General features: G+C 34.7%; 1 protein-coding gene and 1 non-coding gene across 5 annotated transcripts in view; both read right to left on the bottom strand.

Annotated features, from left to right (window-relative positions):
• TMEM117 (transmembrane protein 117) overlaps window positions 1–13,832 on the bottom strand; it is a 388,102-nt gene that overhangs the window by 170,235 nt on the left and 204,035 nt on the right. The gene's annotated exons all lie outside the window — the stretch shown is intronic.
• On the bottom strand, window positions 7,905–8,007 carry LOC117029508 (small nucleolar RNA U13). The gene has a single exon (XR_004424245.1). It is a non-coding gene; the product is annotated as a small nucleolar RNA U13 (small nucleolar RNA).

Below are 13,832 nucleotides of genomic sequence, written 5' to 3'. Positions count from 1 at the left end.
CTGTGGTTCTCTTCTTATGGTTCTAACTAGGCGTCCTCCGTTTTATTTTTAGTTATTTTTGTATGTAGTTCTCTAGGATGCCCACGTTCTCTGGGGCTCCAGTAGAGCCCCCTCCTCTTCTTAGTCTTTAAACTCACTGTGATGGTTTCAAATAATTGGCAGATTCTGGTGATTCCCAAATGACTGTACAGAGCCCAGTTTCTGTATCCAATTGTTGACTGCACTCCTGATACTCCACAGATGCCTCAAACCATCACGTACAGCTGATCTCACCACCTCCCTCACCACATAATTCTCGGCTTACTGAATTATGGATCTCGGTGATGATCTAACACATCACCTGGGACAACTCGGCATTCGATAACAATGAATGAATGAATGAATGAATGAATGAATGAATGAATGAATCTACCATAATCATAAATCAATAAGAATAGGGAATAAATATAACAGGACAATAAACTGAAGGATGGAAACTAAATGATACTACAGTAATAATAATAGCTAACATGTAACAAGTTCTTCTTTTGTGCCAAGCACTTTTCTAAATGCTCTACCTGCATTTACTCATTCAATCTTTGTGCTTATTGAATGTTTACTAAGCACTGTGTTAGGGTGTGTCTCATACACAGATGCATTTAGCAATGATGGCACATACAATTCTATTAATTTAATTCACAAAATGCCTATAGAGTGGACGTTATCCTCACTTTCCTTTTAAGGATACGGGAGCAATAAACATAATAATAGCTAGCATTTATGCTAAGTTCCATGCTAAATGATTTAAAGAATGTAGGTTTCATCTCACTTTACTAACATGGAAACTAAGGTTCAGGTCAGATAATTACTAAGTAACAGGATTGAGATTTGAACCCAGCACTGGGCAAATTCAACATTCTTTCCACTACAAATAAAAAGGTTAACTTATCTTTATCTTTTTGTTGTCGTTGTTTATTAAGATAGGGGAAAAGGCAACAAACTTCAGAAACATTTTCATGAAAATGCAATTAGTCACAAACTTCTAGTGATTCAGTTGCATTTATGTTAAATATTAAGTGGAAAAAAATCTATTTTTGGTGTCAAATAAATGAGGTGTTACTATCCATAATAACCCTATTGCCCAATGCTCATTAAACTTCGATTATAATCATTTAATAACTGTGTAATCTTTGGTACACAATGCCTCTGTTTCTTCACCTGTAAAATGAAAATAGTAATACATATATCTATAGCATTGGGTCTAAATAAATCAATAGATTTAAAACATTTAAAAGAGCTCTGGCACATGAGCTCAATAAATTTTATATGTTATTGTTGTTGCTATCACAGCTACAATAATACCTTTCAAATAACCAGTATGAATCAGGACATTGAAGAGTAATTTCTTAAACAGTGTAATAAAATCCAACATTATTAAATAGTTGTATTCCTGAGAAACTATGTACAATGCAAATATTTAATAAAATAAATAGCATTTCTTAAAACAAAGTTCACTGATAGATTATTTTTCACTGTAACCATTTCCTTTTATCATTTTGTTTTAATAAAAATTTTAAAAAGTAAGGGAGAGGTTGAGAAACCTGCATCTTTATATGTTAACATTTCTATATGTAAATTATATAAATATGTATATATCTATACATCTATATCTATTTATATACACACACATACATACATACAGGGGGGTGCCAAAAAATGTATACAAGTGGACATTTTGGTCAATGTTGCTCAAGCAGAAGTTTGCCATAATCAGAAGTGTCTGGACGCTGATGGTAACCACTCTGAGCACCTCTTGTCACTGCAGAAGTCAAACATGACTTGTATTCATATTTTGTTATCGGCATATATTTAGCATTACAATTTTAATACAGTTTTTCTTTCTTAAAATGTGTATACATTTTTTGGCACGCTCTGTATTTAATACATGGAAATTTACTTAATACACAAGCAATTTAAAGTAATTTAAATGTTCAGTAAAATGATGCAATTGATTTGGCAATTGAAAAGAGTTAAGGCTGCTTACAATGAATGCATGAGCCTTACTCCAGGGAGTGGCTTGGACATCTCTACACATTCTCAGTATTTATTTTTATCCTTGGAACACCTTCAGGGAATGTCATGTTGTTTCCAGGTTAGTGGCAGGGTCCTGCTAATTTACAATCTGCCAGTTCTTTCTCAGCCTACCTTTGGCCAAGGTTTTTGTGCTTTCATCCGTCCTCTGATTTGAAACTAGGAGCCTGGGTGGAGAGAGCATTTCCCTAAATTGCCTACATTTGTTTCTGTGCCTTCTCTATCATTTCCACATCAGCACTTTGTTTCTCACCAGGCATCTGGTAACTCAGATTCTTTTTTTAAGTTACTTTTAGTACCTCATGAACCATCCCAATTAAGTTAATTCTGTTGATGATTTCAACAAAGGTACAAAGTAATTAATAATCATTTTGTCAGCACTTTTACATTTAATGGTATGTTTAGGGAGAACAGGAAATAGTCTTATATTTTAGGATATCAAGTGCTAATCCATAGGCATGCAGAAATTATATACCTCACAGTTTGACACCAAATCTTGTGATTATCTAGCTGCACATTATACTCATGAATTTCAAGCATGAGTGGGCAAAGCCTTCATTAAAAATTATGGACCCACTGTTTAGGGGGAAAATAATGCTAACATCAAACGTGAGGCTGGCATTTGGTAAGCTTTCAAAAGCACAGCTCTGCAATTGTTTCAGCCTGATTAACCATTCACACCTTTGCATTTCTCTTAGAAAACTAAAGCATCTGCAGTTTTTGTTTTTGTTTTTCTTTGTAAAGGTTTTTAAAGAGTAAATAATGTGATTGAACATTGCCGGCTGTTGTTTCTAAAAGTAAAGTGAACAAAAGTAGAGTCCAACAAGCTGCCAAATACTTTTTCTCAAAGGGAAGGAAAGGCAAAGGAGGAGGCAGGGATTTTAAGGCAGTAACAGACACTGCATTGGAAGAGAAGCACTTTGAAGCTCTACAGGTACCAACCTTCTACACAGTGGTTACAATATTTGGTGATTAACAATGATTGCCACTTACTGCCCTCGCTGCTGAAATGCTATTCAAGGACCTGCCGTGTTTCCCCAAAAATAAGGCGGAGTCTTAGAGTAAGATTTGCTCCAAAAGACTCATTAGGGCTCATGTTCAGGGGACGTCATCCTGAAAAAAATCATGCTAGGGCTTATTTTCCGGTTAGGTCTTATTTTCGGGGAAACACGGTCTACAATTCCCTCCAATTCTCCCTCCATTAAATATTATCCATTTACCTCCTCCCCCCTTCTCAACATCCCAATTACCATAGAATTCCCTCCCATCCCTCTTCACACCAGCACTAGCCGTCACACATGTATCACCCCAGTCACTTAGGCTGTTGGCATCTTGTATGATGCAACCCTTGCTCCCCCTCACCACCTTTCCTCTCCACATGCACATTAGCTACAATCTGTCGGCCAGCTGTACCACAGCAACAATTCCAAAGAGCAGGGCAGACACTGACAGCTATTGACAACATGGTCAATAATTACTTTCCTATTGTGCAGAGTCTCTGTTAATGGACTTTTTCAGGACTTGCTAATTTTTTTTTAAAGTTCCCAAATGCAATTTAATTTTTACAATAGCATTTCTAAAGTTTAGTATTTTCCATCTGATACCCAACATTTAAAACTCAACAATATATGACTAATATTTTTAAGATACCATGGCAACCAAAGATTAAATTTGAATAAAAGAACTCAGCCTCTCTTAAAAATCTTCTTTTAGCTGGAAAGAATACTAATATAATGTCATGTGGAGTCTTGTCAAGTGCATTCGAGAAATGTCAGACTATATTTTTAACCATGGAGTTTGCTTAATCCCTTAAGACATTATCTCGCCTTTATGTTGACAAATGAACAGGACGGAAATATCAGGGATCTGAGCTGCTGTCAAGATCCACTTTGCATCAAAAGTTGTTCTTGGGCAGCTGTTTTCTCAAAACTTCTCAATTAAAATCTACACTCACTTTACCTATGATTCCCTTGAGTCTGCTACCGAATTCCTTTGTTGTTGCACCTTAATTGACTCAAAAGCTTTACTTTTTAGACAAGTCAATGAACTGTTGTGGCAACATAACACAGCAGGAAAATCAGATGAGAGGTGCCTGGTAATTGTCATTGACTAGGAAAATGTCATCTTTACTCGTCTGCTTGCCAACTTCGTTTCTTGAATGGCATGTTTGGGCCCAAACTCCCTCACTTTCCTGTTTTCCTACATATTATCCATTGTAGAAAATATCAAATTAGTATTTTAGCAAAATCTTTAACTTAGAATCTGCTAAAATAGCAGGACTAAAAGCATGTAACAAGAAAACTAAGTGAGTGTCTTATTTTTACCTCTACTACTGATACAGGAACTCTAATACTATTTGGAACTCAGAGCCCATCAAGAGGGAAAATTATGAGACAAAGTTTTATGGCAGTTAAAAGTTCAAATTCTCTACTTTGTGTCAAGATGACATTTTAAAGGTCAGCATTTTTCAACATTACTTTTTAGTCACTTATTTTGGTAAACAGGGACCACGATTTATCCACTTAAGATCATGTTGTCACCTTTTGGAAGGTGAGATATACTTATACCTGAGATATAAGTTCTCCTTAAAGAATATAAACTTTCCTTGTGAATTGCCATCACTACACATAACTCATATAGTTCAGATCTTAATTCCTATTAGCAGTGGAAATTCTGACAAATGACATAACATTAACATCAGGTATATTTATACTTCAAGTGGCCTACTTCAAGCTGACCTCATTTAAAACAAAAAACTCTCACTTAAATAGTTTGCTATACAAAATACTGAATATACAATCTTGGTATTAGTTCATGTTTTGCTGAGCTGTGGGAATGACAAAAACAAAAAGATGTAAAAATTAGTAAAATGTCTTCATTCAGAAAATGCAAACTAGGAACTGTATTTTAAGACGTTCTCATTTGTGAAACACTGTAATTTTTTAAATTAGATAACGCTATTAACAGTCATAATTCCACATCCTTTTTATCTTTTATCTCACAGCAGTTCACAGCCATATTCTCTAATAATTACTAAAAGTAAGCCACCCACTGGGTGAATGGCAACAATCCTTACTAACATTTAATGAGAGGTAAAGAATCAAATTAAAGCACATGGAGAATTGGGGGAGCAAGTCCTTTGCTGGTGGGAAGGTGAATCAGAAGGAATTTATGTAGATGACACTGTATCAAATAGGCAAAATTATGACATGCTTGTCTCTGTATTATGCGCTTAAAGGAGGTGGGGGTAGAGGGCAGGGATGGCTGCCCTGACTGATATCTACAGAAGCAAACTTCTTGCGTAATTTGAGCCCAAGCCCAGGGATAGAGATATGGATCAGCTCTTCAGCAAGGCTGGTATAATTTTAGGGTCATCTGTTGAGTGTATCAAAAGGAAGTCCAAATCTCATTCTAGGCTTACCACTGGAAGTTAGGTAAAATTTATTGCGTGGTTACATTGACCTGTGGCAATGTGTGGGCCCTTGGGGTGTTGTGACTTGATGAGGAAGCCAGCCCTCCTGTCATCCACCTTGGCCGTCATGCTTGCTTCTCTGTTGCATAGTTTACCGGCACTATACCTGAGGAAACCAAAAGATGCTTCCCCTTGGTTTCCCTCCAGCTTTAACACTGATGGTTATGACTCCATAGCCTACGTCAAAAAATTCTCAACGCCAAACTTCCTGGAATCACCTTACAGAAATGGTCCCGGAAATGTCTTCATATTAGAATCTCTGGGAACCTTTTAAAAATTCCAACATCCAGGCCACAATCCAAACAAATTAAAGCATTATGGCTGGGAGTGGGACATAGGAATCAGTTGTCTTTGAACCTCCCCAAGTAATTCCAATGTAAAGACTAATTTGGAAGCTACTGCTATCTGGAATTCAGGTAAACAGTAATTGGGGCAATCAGCTAAACAAAAAACTTGGTTCCTTGTATCTATATAGAAATCTCCTAAAATCTTCATAGATTCTCGTATCTTCATGATATGTGTATTCATTGAAGATTTCCACAATGAATATTTGTTAAGTACCCATTTACACACCATTTCCTTATGAAAAACCAAAGCTAGTCAGCCAGTCAACAAATATAGCATGCGGTTTACGTCTGTGTGCACCCATGCTGGTCAAGGCTAACCTGACCACAAAAACAAGCATTTCATTAACACTTCAGAAAGTGTTATTATGTTTTTTGCTCTCTTGAGCCTTAAATGTTTGGGTGGAATGAGTGCTAAGTGGTACAAGGATTCTGGTTGTTTTTATCAGCTGTGATTTGAGTGTAGGGAGTTATTATCTCCCCTTCATTTTAGTGTTCATAACAAAACAGAGAGAACCAACCCTTTAGAGAGTGGATAAGTTTACGAGGTGACAGAGATGTTCCAGAATGGCACTTGCCCAAAATTCGCTCCTCACACTGCCCTTTCAACATTCCTGTCATGTCAGTTTCCGGCTTTAATGCGCCATTTATAAAGCACAAAATAGATGACTCGTGTGCAGAATTTGTGCCAAAGTTGTATCTTAACTTCACATTCCTGATATTTTAGTACTAAACTGAATTTTGATGTCTCTTTGTAGGGGATATGCTCTCTGGTTCAGCACAGCTCCCTCCTCCCCACCCTCATTCACACCCTATTATCTCATACCAGATGTTTCACTCTTTTTCTAGATAGCCCTGACGATCAGGGCATTTGAATTTGCAACTCCAGTATTTATTACTTATGCAAGTTGAACACAGAAAGCCACTGTCATTCATTAAAACCCCATTGCTAACTGATGAGTTAGGAATGGAAAGAAGGCTGGGAAGATATGAATAGATAAAAAGACAGACATTGTAGGACACCATTGTGGAAGGGCTGGCTGGGGCAGGGCCCTTAAGGAGATTCCTTTAGTAAGAAGTTAACTTTAAATGCAATGACATTATAATTCCATTTTTACCATATTTAATATATTTTAATGTTTACTCCCTCATTTGTTATTATTTGGTATTTATTAAGTGAATAGATTGATGAATAAGAGAACAAGATCTTCAGAAGGCTGTTGGACTATTAAAGGTCTGTAAGTTTGCAGCATCAAAATTTGATAAAATATTTAAAAATGATGCAGAGAGACAACAAATTTGATGAGTTTTGTCATGTAAAAATATCTGTGGGGAAAAAAGGTAGTTTGAATGAAGGCAAAAAGATATCTGAAAAAATATTTGGGCAAAAAGAGTAGGAAAAACGAAGTTGTACAATCCTCCATTTATCATAGTAGAATGTGCTCTGAGCTTCTCAGGTCCTTAAACACTAGAGAATATAGTTTCTCAAAAATATTATGCTCTATAGGGACAGTCAATTAGAAGTATCAACAGTTTCAGAAAGACACCAATGACGTTACCTTAGACACTTACAGGGCTAACTAAGTAGTGTATGTGAATAGAAATCAAGAATAATTAATCTTCTTGTTATTTTAAGTGTTCATATAATCAAAATAAAGGATTTGTAAAGACGTATTGGTTTTAAAACACAGGGATGTTATTTTTGTATATTGAAAACAATCATTTTTTAAATGGTCTTTGAAAAGACATTTTATATTTCTACCAATATAGTAAAACCAGTTTGTTCATCAATAAAGAAATATTTAAACCATAATATAATTTTAATTATACTTTGTCCCTTTTAATAGTCAAAAGAATTGTATAATAAGCTTGTATAATAAACTAGAAGGTCACCATATAAATAAATATTCATTCAATGAAGGAATACTGAGCTTAGATATCTAGCATTTGGTTAGGCAGAAAATTGGTTAATTTTGCTAATGTTTCATTGAGGCAAAATAAAATGCATTTTTTTTTCATGTCAGATGGGTAATGTGACAGTGTCATAAAAAGGTTTGCGGGAGGCATATCTTACACAACAGCATAAACACCCAATCACCACCCTATGGACTACAAAATGATCAATTGCATTGTTTTTTTTTAAATCTGCACTTAGATTTGTCAAAAATCTTCCCTTGATTCTATCACCTGTGTTGAAATTGAAAACACCAAATAGAAATTGGGATAATTATAACATAAGTCAGGGAAAAAAGGACTCAGATCTTGAAAATTATTAGTTTTCATTTTTCTTCAGTAGCTACAGGCTCACAGTATCTTTTATGATGTATTTTAAAACCTTTATGAGAGGTGCTATTCTTTTCAGTAAAAACAGATGGCTTCTCTCCAGGTTTCCTGTTTCATCTCAAGCACTTGACTCATTTAGACATTACTTCTCACATGTCCTCTGCTTACTAATCAAGAACAATTCGGAATTCTTAAGTTTGCATATTTAGGATCCTAAGTGAGACCTGTTCTACAGCATTGAAGAAACTACTGATGTTGACCTAATCTTCTGTTGTATTTGATATCTTTGGAAATGTCAAAGGTATTTATTTGATATTATACTTAACTAGTAAGTTTCATTACTATTGTACGCTTAATTGACTCTCTGTGCAATATGCATATGAAGTTCATAAACCTACTTATGATGTTTCATTGAGCAACTTGGTAGACTAGTGAAGGATATGGGAGTCAGGCACAGGTCTGGGATAAACCTCAACATATTTTGTCAGCAAGAGCTAAGGGAAGGTCTTTATTTCCCAATCAGCTTTCAGATATATAAGAACAGAAAAGAATATGTGCCAAACAGTATTTTACTTAACCATTCATTATCAAAACATTTCCTCTGTTCACTCAAATAACTCAATATCTGGAAACATGACAATAATAGCTTTTATAAAGCAACACCAAAAAGTAAGTATTATACTAGTCACTTCATTGCTATAAGTTGTTGTTGTGGGTTTTTTTTTTTTAATGTTTATAGAACATTTAACTGCAGCATATAACCGTGAATATAAAACACTTCAGTCTTCTGAAAATCCTTGGGGCAAACAACTGCTAAAGGATAGCAATTTAATATAAATAAAACAGTGCTTAAACAACTAGATATTGCACTATCTATCTTAATTATAGTATAATATAAAGCTATTCTTTTACCTTTTTTCAGTCCCAGAAATAAGATACTTTCGACCACCTATATTTGTCAATAGGGATAAATAGCTGAGTTTTCTAAAGTTTACAAGTAATAGTTTGGCCGAGATGTGATGTTCTATCACTTTACTACCTGAAAAGATATGTACTTCCCTATTCCTAACTAGTAACAAAATTCAACAGATTTTATTGACACAGGCAGGAAAAAGTACCAAACCAATTTCTTTGTCTATATTTCATGTTTTATTAAGATCTATGGATTAAATATTCCTAAGAAAATTATTTAGCTTGGCAGAATATAGTAGTTGAAAGCATTGAAAACTTTAGAAACTAAATTAAAAGATAGACACACATACACACACACACATATAAATAATGCCCTTAGAAAGAGGCACTGAATAAAAGTTAAAAAAAAATGGATAAGGGAAGAATCTAACTACTTCTAAAATTACTACAAAGAGAAGCATATAGCTTTTTTTGAAGTTCTAATCTAAGCTAATATTAATAACCAGCATTCATTCCATTATATTATTGACTTTCAGAGGAAAAAAATCAAATATCAATGTTTCCTGCTTTTATTTAAATTTCTTCAGGCAAATAATTGATAAATGGTGCTTTAAAGGTGTGGAATATTGTTAGGAAAATTATAAAGAATGGGTGAACAAAAAGGACACCTATTTTGAGGAAGTATAAATCAAGTATTAAAAATAAAGTATAATGGAATATATAGATGCTAAAACTGAGTTGGGAATGGAAAAGATGAAAGGTGAGCATCTCCTACCTCTACTGAGAATGTCTTTCTTTACGAGATGTCCTTAGTGGTTTTCATATCTTAATGTAGTTCAATTCAATACACTTTCCTAGATGCCTTTCATACTCTTAGAATAATATATTCAATAAATTTTTAATAAATGAATATAAATTACATATAATACACCTATAACATACTAAGAAATTTCTGATAGACGCTTAATTTAAGGGAGTTATAGCAGAGCCAGAATTTATGCTTCTATTCTTAAATACCTACATGCTATACTAAAATTTATTTTACCTACTAATCCTTTTTTTTTAAATTTAACATATTCTGTTACTACTTTCAAAATCCTAGGGTCCTGAAAATTATAAGGCTCTTGATCACCATTTGTGATGCTATCAGGAAATTGAAGGTTACATTCTCTTGTCTTATTAATTTTTTAGCAAAAACTTATTATTTTGAAGGAACATGAAACACAATGTTAAAATATTTATAGAGACATTAAAATATTTATACATATGAAAGCAAAATGACTACATAAGGTTCTAATTTTTCTAATGAATAAAAAGGAAATGTAAAAAATAATTCCTCTATTATGTTCTTTGTTTCTGTCAAATGACCAAATGAACTGGCAATAATTTTTGGCAATTATGGTTGCCATTAAATCTACTATCTTGGGTTTTATCTGTGTGGTCATCAATGTTGGTGCCCCCCCAGATCCTCCTCTCCCCCTGGTGTACTTCATTCCCTAAGGACGTAACACCCGCCCAGTGGGTCAGCCAAGGGTAGACTTTCCCTGAGGCCATATGACCACATCTTTGCTTGCCCCCTTCCCCTTTTTTCCCATGCTTCCCTCATCTCCTTTTCCAGGTTTCCCTGAAGAGCACTTCCTCAATAAATCATGTGCAGTCAAAGGCCTGATGCACGCAGGCTCTTTTTTCTAGGAAATATCACTTAACATAAAATATTTATAGAAAGATAGTCTATTACCTAAATAAATTCTTAATCCAGTTTCATTTTCACTGTATAAAATAATGAAATGCAACATACACATTTACCAAACCCAGGGTTAACTAATGGAGTAGACTGAAGTCATGCATTAGCTCTAATGAACAGTCTAGGAAAGAGAAAAAAAAGAAAAAGACTCAGAGCAATGCTGGGCTCTTGGGTTCAGCTCCAGTGGTTAAAAAAGTATCCGATGTGTGCCCTTCCCTTTGTCATATTCACTTGTTCAGTGAGTTTACTAACTCTGATCCTTTGTTCCATGTTTCACAGTCTAAATTCTTTTTTATTATGAAGTTTGGTAAAGCTATTATTGCTACTTTATTTTAGATACTAAATCAATTTAATCATGCTTTTTATTCCATCATTTTGAAATATCAGTGGAAGAGAAATAATTAGAAAACTGCATTAATCATAATATAAATTGTCAAGCTCAATTCCAGAGAGAATAACAAACTAGATGTGATGTCAGTTATAGTCCAATTTATTGTTCATTGACAAACAGCATTTGAGAACAGTCCACAAAATAGTGACATGTATATAATGGAAAAATTTGAACTAAATAAACTATTATTAATTTGGTGAAATGAAAAATAACAGATAATCACACCCCTTCCTTAGTAAGTGTGCAATAAGCAAGGGACAATAGAAAAACTCACCAAATTTTAGGTTAGTATGTATATATATTACAAAATTTATCTTATATTTTCTATATTTAAGCTAGAAGGCATACGCTACTCTCAAACGCTACAGAAATATTCCCTACCTCTATTCTGTTCTAGATTTGTAAATACATACTAACACAGAAGGAGTATAAATTATTCTCAAGTATATACCATTCTTTAATTCTGTCTGCTTCTAACCACTGAAGTTTAACCAAATTTCTGTCTTACGTAGTAACAGATCTCTGCTTAAGTGGCTGAATGGATATATCTCAACCCAGCTTCCTTCTGTCCCCCAAGCCAAGAGCAGGACTTATGCCAGAGACAGCAGTAATGACCATTCCAGGAACCCTCTGGCAGGATCTGAGAAGCTCAGTCTTTGTTTTACCAAAGATTGTCTTTTATACTCAAATGGTTACATTACCATTTGGGGAGAATGACATTAACCATTTATTACTTCCATTAAAAGGTGTTTACAAGCATGTGTACTCCTGGTTATGGAAACAAGCATAGCAGAAACAAGTGCATAGCCTTTGTAGGGGGGAAGTAGGACAATATAGCTCTCTTCAGGTCACCTTTTTAGCATTTTATACTGTTCATTTTACAACTTTAAGTTACAAAATGGAATGAGGAAAAAAAATGGAACTTAATGCTTATGTGCTCTCATGATCTATTCTTTCAAAACATGTTTCTTGAGCACCTATTTTATGCCTGGTACTGTGTTGTATAGTAGGAATACAATTGTGAACATAATTGACATTGTGACTCCCCTCAAAAAGTTTATGTAATAGTCAAGTAAGGAGGAGTTTTCACCTTTGCCTCTTAAACAAACACAGTATTTTGAAAAAAATATAATAGCACCATATATATGAATTATAATCTCTCTCTGAAGAAATAAAAAAAAAGTGTGAAAAATAAAAAGGCAAAATTTGGCATTCAAATATTTAGAGAGATAATGTATTTACATATAAAACAGGCACAGTTAAAATAGAAGGGTAAAATACATCTTTAAAAACTATTTTTTCTAAAATTATATGCTTGCTAGAGCTTCACTAGAGAGAAATAATTAAGCAAATGTAAAAGTTTCAGTACTTTTTATAATCCACTACAAAGGCTATGTTTTATCAATCTAAAGATAGTTCCACATGAAGGTATTGGCTAAGCTTGTCTGGCTCTAATGGAACGCTAAGTTTCAAGAGGAAAAAATGTGTGTATAAAATCATACACAATTTAAAAAACAAATGGTCACTATAAAAACCTGAAATAAAGGTAAAGTCAACTGGTAAACAACTGAATTGTTTTATGTGTGTATGATTCACCTCACGGTGGAAGATTTGCTAGTGGTAGAATGTATACACACACAGAGATATATGCATATATATAATATATATTACATATACATACACACACACACACACACACACACACAATGTCCACAATCCTGGGAAAAATATGTCAAGGCAAAACCAAGGGATTTGATATACACAGTATACGGTTTTATGATGAAAAATGCTTTATGAAGACTTTAGATTTTACCTTGAGAATTGTCTTCTTCAGGTCATGGCTCAACCTCACCTTACTTGTACCCTCTCTTGTACCTCTCCCCAATCATGAACCTCAAATCTTGAGTCTGATATCCCTGTGACTATCAAGAGCCATATACCATTTACTGCTGTAACGTAACAGAAAAGCTACTGGAGCAGGGATAATCAGGGGCTGGGGAAAGGGATGCTTAGGTATAGATCGACAGGAAGTGGTTTTTCCCTCTGGTGTTAAAATGAGGGGTGGAAGCAAGTGCCATCACAATGTCCTCAGAGTCCCTCGCCAGCTTGGACCAGAACAGAGGCTGTGATCTTTGTCTTCTGAAGGAGGGATGGTAAAACTGGAGCGATGTGCTCTGGAACAGGCCAACCTGCCTCAGCTCCTTGCTTAATGGCACACAGCATGGGCAAATTTGTGGATACATGGCCATGGTGTCGCATGAGACACCCAGTGTTTTTGTTTTATGCACATTATCCTGACAGAGCTCTTCTCTGCTCGCATCAACACAAAGGACCAGTTCAATAATGAATTATGCCATGTGTCACTTTATGCACTTCTTTTATATTAATATTTTTTTAAATCTATTTGACAAAAATTTAATAACTTTAACCTTGCCCTATATATATTTTTGTCCTCTGCATAAGGTGTACCACAGAGCCAGAAAAAGTCAGGACGGCCTAGGATATTAAACCTAGTAGAGCTTGACACTCAGTAGGCTGTGGGCCAAAGATAATTGTCAGATTGGTTGATAACAGCCTTGCCTGTGGAGCACATCAGTCCTGATGTGCCTTTTAAAA

This window comes from Rhinolophus ferrumequinum, chromosome 10 (genome assembly GCF_004115265.2).
Source record: "Rhinolophus ferrumequinum isolate MPI-CBG mRhiFer1 chromosome 10, mRhiFer1_v1.p, whole genome shotgun sequence".
Lineage (NCBI taxonomy): Eukaryota > Metazoa > Chordata > Mammalia > Chiroptera > Rhinolophidae > Rhinolophus > Rhinolophus ferrumequinum.
The sequence above is the reverse complement of the archived record's forward strand: the minus strand, read 5'-3'. Positions and strand labels throughout refer to the sequence as shown.